We start from the raw sequence: 8350 nt of genomic DNA on the forward strand, positions 1-8350 counted from the left end.
TTTTTTTCGTTTCGGTAGTGTCACTACCGAAACGGAAAAAAAATGACTAAGTCCAGAGCTCGATGAATGTTAGGGACCAAAAAAAAACACCAGCAAAAATCACCAGCATTTTTTGTCATTTTTCGTCACCAGCATTTTTCGTCATTTTTCGTCACCAGCATTTTTTCGTCACCAGCATTTTTCGTCATTTTTCGTCACCAGCATTTTTCGTCATTTTTCGTCACCAGCATTTTTCGTCATTTTTCGTCACCAGCATTTTTTTCGTCACCAGCATTTTTCGTCATTTTTCGTCACCAGCATTTTTTCGTCACCAGCATTTTTCGTCATTTTTCGTCACCAGCATTTTTTGTCATTTTTCGTCACCAGCATTTTTCGTCATTTTTCGTCACCAGCATTTTTTGTCACCAGCATTTTTTCGTCACCAGAATTGTTTTCGTCACCAGCATTTTTCGTCATTTTTCGTCACCAGCATTTTTCGTCATTTTTCGTCACCAGCATTTTTTCTTCACCAGCATTTTTTTGTCACCAGCATTTTTTCGTCACCAGCATTTTTCGTCATTTTTCGTCACCAGCATTTTTCGTCATTTTTCGTCACCAGCATTTTTTCTGGTGACGGTAGTGTCACTACCGAAACGGAAAAAAAAAAATTACTAAGTCCAGAGCTCGATGAATGTTAGGGACCAAAAAAAAAGTCACTACCAATCAACTTTAAATTGCCTGAAACGTACTCCTAATAGGTTTTTGGGGGAACATTTTTTTTTTCGTTTCGGTAGTCTCACTACCGAAACGGAAAGAAAATTACTAAGTCCAGAGCTCGATGAATGTTAGGGACCAAAAAAAAAGTCACTACCAATCAACTTTAAATTGCCTGAAACGTACTCCTAACAGGTTTTTGGGGGAACAATTTTTTTTTCCGTTTCGGTAGTGTCACTACCGAAACGGAAAAAAAATGACTAAGTCCAGAGCTCGATGAATGTTAGGGACCAAAAAAAAACACCAGCAAAAATCACCAGCATTTTTTGTCATTTTTCGTCACCAGCATTTTTCGTCATTTTTCGTCACCAGCATTTTTTCGTCACCAGCATTTTTCGTCATTTTTCGTCACCAGCATTTTTCGTCATTTTTCGTCACCAGCATTTTTTCGTCACCAGCATTTTTTCGTCACCAGCATTTTTTCGTCACCAGCATTTTTCGTCACCAGCATTTTTCGTCATTTTTCGTCACCAGCATTTTTCGTCATTTTTCGTCACCAGCATTTTTTCGTCATTTTCCGTCACCAGCATTTTTTCGTCATTTTCCGTCACCAGCATTTTTTCGTCACCAGCATTTTTTCGTCACCAGCATTTTTCGTAATTTTTCGTCACCAGCATTTTTTCGTCACCAGCATTTTTCGTCATTTTTCGTCACCAGCATTTTTCGTCACCAGCATTTTTCGTCATTTTTCGTCACCAGCATTTTTTCGTCACCAGCATTTTTCGTCATTTTTCGTCACCAGCATTTTTCGTCATTTTTTGTCACCAGCATTTTTTCGTAATTTTTCGTCACCAGCATTTTTTCGTCACCAGCATTTTTCGTAATTTTTCGTCACCAGCATTTTTTCGTCACCAGCATTTTTCGTCATTTTTCGTCACCAGCATTTTTTCGTCACCAGCATTTTTCGTCATTTTTCGTCACCAGCATTTTTCGTCACCAGCATTCTTTCGTCACCAGCATTTTTCGTAATTTTTCGTCACCAGCATTTTTCGTCACCAGCATTTTTTCGTCACCAGCATTTTTTGTCATTTTTCGTCACCAGCATTTTTCGTCACCAGCATTTTTCGTCACCAGCACTTTTTCGTCACCAGCATTTTTTCGTCACCAGCATTTTTTGTCATTTTTCGTCACCAGCATTTTTTTCGTCACCAGCATTTTTCGTCATTTTTCGTCACCAGCATTTTTTCGTCACCAGCATTTTTCGTCATTTTTCGTCACCAGCATTTTTTGTCATTTTTCGTCACCAGCATTTTTTCGTCACCAGCATTTTTCGTCATTTTTCGTCATTTTTCGTCACCAGCATTTTTTCGTCACCAGCATTTTTCGGCATTTTTCGTCACTGGCATTTTTCGTCATTTTTCGTCACCAGCATTTTTTCGTCACCAGCATTTTTTGTCATTTTTCGTCACCAGCATTTTTCGTCATTTTTCGTCACCAGCATTTTTCGTCACCAGCATTTTTCGTCATTTTTCGTCACCAGCATTTTTCGTCACCAGCATTTTTCGTCATTTTTCGTCACCAGCATTTTTCGTCACCAGCATTTTTTCGTCACCAGCATTTTTTCGTCACCAGCATTTTTTGTCATTTTTCGTCACCAGCATTTTTCGTTATTTTTCGTCACCAGCATTTTTCGTCACCAGCATTTTTTCGTCACCAGCATTTTTTCGTCACCAGCATTTTTTGTCATTTTTCGTCACCAGCATTTTTATCGTCACCAGCATTTTTCGTCATTTTTCGTCACCAGCATTTTTTCGTCACCAGCATTTTTCGTCATTTTTCGTCACCAGCATTTTTTCGTCACCAGCATTTTTTCGTCACCAGCATTTTTTCGTCACCAGCATTTTTTCGTCACCAGCATTTTTCGTCATTTTTCGTCACCAGCATTTTTCGTCACCAGCATTTTTTCGTCACCAGCATTTTTTCGTCACCAGCATTTTTCGTCATTTTTCGTCACCAGCATTTTTTCGTCACCAGCATTTTTCGTCATTTTTCGTCACCAGCATTTTTTGTCATTTTTCGTCACCAGCATTTTTCGTCATTTTTCGTCACCAGCATTTTTCGTCACCGTCATTTTTTGTCATTTTTCGTCACCAGCATTTTTTCGTCACCAGCATTTTTCGTCATTTTTCGTCACCAGCATTTTTCGTCACCAGCATTTTTTCGTCACCAGCATTTTTTCGTCACCAGCATTTTTTGTCATTTTTCGTCACCAACATTTTTCGTCATTTTTCGTCACCAGCATTTTTTCGTCACCAGCATTTTTCGTCATTTTTCGTCACCAGCATTTTTCGTCATTTTTCGTCACCAGCATTTTTTCGTCACCAGCATTTTTTCGTCACCAGCATTTTTCATCATTTTTCGTCACCAGCATTTTTCGTAATTTTTCGTCACCAGCATTTTTTCGTTATTTTTCGTCACCAGCATTTTTTCGTCACCAGCATTTTTCGTTATTTTTCGTCACCAGCATTTTTTCGTCACCAGCATTTTTCGTCATTTTTCGTCACCAGCATTTTTTCGTCACCAGCATTTTTCGTCATTTTTCGTCACCAGCATTTTTCGTCACCAGCATTTTTCGTCACCAGCATTCTTTCGTCACCAGCATTTTTCGTCATTTTTCGTCACCAGCATTTTTTCGTCACCAGCATTTTTCGTAATTTTTCGTCACCAGCATTTTTCGTCACCAGCATTTTTTCGTCACCAGCATTTTTTCGTCACCAGCATTTTTTGTCATTTTTCGTCACCAGCATTTTTCGTCATTTTTCGTCACCAGCATTTTTCCGTCACCAGCATTTTTTCGTCACCAGCATTTTTTCGTCACCAGCATTTTTTGTCATTTTTCGTCACCAGCATTTTTTTCGTCACCAGCATTTTTTGTCATTTTTCGTCACCAGCATTTTTTAGTCACCAGCATTTTTCGTCATTTTTCGTCACCAGCATTTTTTGTCATTTTTCGTCACCAGCATTTTTTCGTCACCAGTTTTTTTCGTCATTTTTCGTCACCAGCATTTTTCGTCACCAGCATTTTTTCGTCACCAGAATTGTTTTCGTCACCAGCATTTTTCGTCATTTTTCGTCACCAGCATTTTTCGTCATTTTTCGTCACCAGCATTTTTTCGTCACCAGCATTTTTTCGTCACCAACATTTTTTCGTCACCAGCATTTTTCGTCATTTTTCGTCACCAGCATTTTTCGTCATTTTTCGTCACCAGCATTTTTTCTGGTGACGGTAGTGTCACTACCGAAACGGAAAAAAAATTATTAAGTCCAGAGCTCGATGAATGTTAGGGACCAAAAAAAAAGTCACTACCAATCAACTTTAAATTGCCTGAAACGTACTCCTAACAGGTTTTTGGGGGAACAATTTTTTTTCGTTTCGGTAGTGACACCATTGTGTCACTACCGAAACGGGAAAAAAATTACTAAGTCCAGAGCTCGATGAATGTTAGAGACCAAAAAAAAAGTCACTACCAATCAACTTTAAATTGCCTGAAACGTACTCCTAACAGGTTTTTGGGGGAATTTTTTTTTTTCCGTTTCGGTAGTGTCACTACCGAAACGGAAAAAAAATTACTAAGACCAGAGCTCGATGAATGTTAGGGACCAAAAAAAAAGTCACTACCAATCAACTTTAAATTGCCTGAAACGTACTCCTAACAGGTTTTTGGGGGAACATCTTTTTTTTTCGTTTCGGTAGTGTCACTACCGAAACGGAAAAAAAATTACTAAGTCCAGAGCTCGATGAATGTTAGGGACCAAAAAAAAAGTCACTAACAATCAACTTTAAATTGCCTGAAACGTACTCCTAACAGGTTTTTGGGAGAAAAAAAAATCGTTTCGGTAGTGACACCATTGTGTCACTACCGAAACGGAAAAAAAATGACTAAGTCCAGAGCTCGATGAATGTTAGGGACCAAAAAAAAAGTCACTACCAATCAACTTTAAATTGCCTGAAACGTACTCCTAACAGGTTTTTGGGGGGGAAAAAAATTACTAAGACCAGAGCTCGATGAATGTTAGGGACCAAAAAAAAAGTCACTACCAATCAACTTTAAATTGCCTGAAACGTACTCCTAACAGGTTTTTGGGGGAACATTTTTTTTTTCGTTTCGGTAGTGACACCATTGTGTCACTACCGAAACGGAAAAAAAATTACTAAGTCCAGAGCTCGATGAATGTTAGGGACCAAAAAAAAAGTCACTACCAATCAACTTTAAATTGCCTGAAACGTACTCCTGACAGGTTTTTGGGGGAACAATTTTTTTTTCGATCCGGTAGTGTCACTACCGAAACGGGAAAAAAATTACTAGAGCTCGATGAATGTTAGGGACCAAAAAAAAAGTCACTACCAATCAACTTTAAATTGCCTGAAACGTACTCCTAACAGGTTTTTGGGGGAACATTTTTTTTTTCGTTTCGGTAGTGACACCATTGTGTCATTACCGAAACGGAAAAAAAAATTACTAAGTCCAGAGCTCGATGAATGTTAGGGACAAAAAAAAAAGTCACTACCAATCAACTTTAAATTGCCTGAAACGTACTCCTAACAGGTTTTTGGGGGAACAATTTGTTTTTCGTTTCGGTAGTGACACCATTGTGTCACTACCGAAACGGAAAAAAAATTACTAAGTCCAGAGCTCGATGAATGTTAGGGACCAAAAAAGAAGTCACTACCAATCAACTTTAAATTGCCTGAAACGTACTCCTAATAGGTTTTTGGGGGAACATTTTTTTTTCCGTTTCGGTAGTGTCACTACCGAAACGGAAAGAAAATTACTAAGTCCAGAGCTCGATGAATGTTAGGGACCAAAAAAAAAGTCACTACCAATCAACTTTAAATTGCCTGAAACGTACTCCTAACAGGTTTTTGGGGGAACAATTTTTTTTTCGTTTCGGTAGCGTCACTACCGAAACGGAAAAAAAATTACTAAGTCCAGAGCTCGATGAATGTTAGGGACCAAAAAAAACCACCAGCAAAAATCACCAGCATTTTTTGTCATTTTTCGTCATTTTTCGTCACCAGCATTTTTCGCCATTTTTCGTCACCAGCATTTTCCGTCATTTTTCGTCACCAGCATTTTTTCGTCACCAGCATTTTTTCGTCACCAGCATTTTTTCGTCACCAGCATTTTTCGTCATTTTTCGTCACCAGCATTTTTTCGTCATTTTCCGTCACCAGCATTTTTCGTCATTTTTTGCCACCAGCATTTTTCGTCATTTTTCATCACCAGCATTTTTTCGTCACCAGCATTTTTTCGTCACCAGCATTTTTCGTCATTTTTCGTCACCAGCATTTTTTCGTCACCAGCATTTTTCGCCATTTTTCGTCACCAGCATTTTTCGTCACCAGCATTCTTTCGTCACCAGCATTTTTCGTCATTTTTCGTCACCAGCATTTTTTCGTCACCAGCATTTTTCGTCATTTTTCGTCACCAGCATTTTTTCGTCACCAGCATTTTTCGTCACCAGCATTTTTCGTCATTTTTCGTCACCAGCATTTTTTCGTCATTTTCCGTCACCAGCATTTTTCGTCATTTTTTGCCACCAGCATTTTTCGTCATTTTTCGTCACCAGCATTTTTTCGTCACCAGCATTTTTCGTCATTTTTCGTCACCAGCATTTTTTCGTCACCAGCATTTTTCGCCATTTTTCGTCACCAGCATTTTTCGTCACCAGCATTCTTTCGTCACCAGCATTTTTCGTCATTTTTCGTCACCAGCATTTTTTCGTCACCAGCATTTTTCGTCATTTTTCGTCACCAGCATTTTTTCGTCACCAGCATTTTTTCGTCACCAGCATTTTTTCGTCACCAGCATTTTTTCGTCACCAGCATTTTTCGTCATTTTTCGTCACCAGCATTTTTCCGTCACCAGCATTTTTCCGTCACCAGCATTTTTTCGTCACCAGCATTTTTTCGTCACCAGCATTTTTCGTAATTTTTCGTCACCAGCATTTTTTCGTCACCAGCATTTTTCGTCATTTTTCGTCACCAGCATTTTTCGTCACCAGCATTCTTTCGTCACCAACATTTTTCGTCATTTTTCGTCACCAGCATTTTTTCGACACCAGCATTTTTTCGACACCAGCATTTTTTCGTCACCAGCATTTTTTCGTCACCAGCATTTTTCGTCATTTTTCGTCACCAGCATTTTTCGTCACCAGCATTTTTTCGTCACCAGCATTTTTTCGTCACCAGCATTTTTCGACATTTTTCGTCACCAGCATTTTTTCGTCACCAGCATTTTTCGTCATTTTTCGTCACCAGCATTTTTTGTCATTTTTCGTCACCAGCATTTTTCGTCATTTTTCGTCACCAGCATTTTTCGTCACCAGCATTTTTTGTCATTTTTCGTCACCAGCATTTTTTCGTCACCAGCATTTTTTGTCATTTTTCGTCACCAGCATTTTTCGTCACCAGCATTTTTTCGTCACCAGCATTTTTTGTCATTTTTCGTCACCAGCATTTTTCGTCATTTTTCGTCACCAGCACTTTTTCGTCACCAGCATTTTTCGTCATTTTTCGTCACCAGCATTTTTCGTCATTTTTCGTCACCAGCATTTTTTCGTCACCAGCATTTTTTCGTCACCAGTTTTTTTCGTCATTTTTCGTCACCAGCATTTTTTCGTCACCAGCATTTTTCGTCATTTTTCGTCACCAGCATTTTTCGTCATTTTTCGTCACCAGCATTTTTTTCGTCACCAGCATTTTTCGTCATTTTTCGTCACCAGCATTTTTTCGTCACCAGCATTTTTCGTCATTTTTCGTCACCAGCATTTTTTGTCATTTTTCGTCAACATCATTTTTCGTCATTTTTTGTCACCAGCATTTTTCGTCACCAGCATTTTTTGTCATTTTTCGTCACCAGCATTTTTTCGTCACCAGCATTTTTTGTCATTTTTCGTCACCAGCATTTTTCGGCATTTTTCGTCACCAGCATTTTTCGGCATTTTTTGTCACCAGCATTTTTCGTCATTTTTCGTCACCAGCATTTTTTCGTCACCAGCATTTTTTCGTCACCAGCATTTTTCGTCATTTTTCGTCACCAGCATTTTTCGTAATTTTTCGTCACCAGCATTTTTCGTCACCAGCATTCTTTCGTCACCAGCATTTTTCGTCATTTTTCGTCACCAGCATTTTTTCGTCACCAGCATTTTTCGTCATTTTTCGTCACCAGCATTTTTCGTCACCAGCATTTTTTCGTCACCAGCATTTTTTCGGCACCAGCATTTTTTGTCATTTTTCGTCACCAGCATTTTTCGTCATTTTTCGTCACTAGCATTTTTCGTCACCAGCATTTTTTCGTCACCAGCATTTTTTGTCATTTTTCGTCACCAGCATTTTTTCGTCACCAACATTTTTCGTAATTTTTCGTCACCATCATTTTTCGTCACCAGCATTTTTTCGTCACCAGCATTTTTTGTCATTTTTCGTCACCAGCATTTTTTGTCATTTTTCGTCACCAGCATTTTTTCGTCACCAGCATTTCTTCGTCACCAGCATTTTTCGGCATTTTTCGTCACCAGCATTTTTCGTCACCAGCATTTTTTCGTCACCAGCATTTTTTCGTCACCAGCATTTTTTGTCATTTTTCGTCACCAG

The sequence above is a fragment of the Gymnoscopelus microlampas genome, assembly GCF_963454915.1.
Source record: "Gymnoscopelus microlampas genome assembly, chromosome: 11".
NCBI classification, from domain to species: Eukaryota; Metazoa; Chordata; class Actinopteri; order Myctophiformes; family Myctophidae; genus Gymnoscopelus; species Gymnoscopelus microlampas.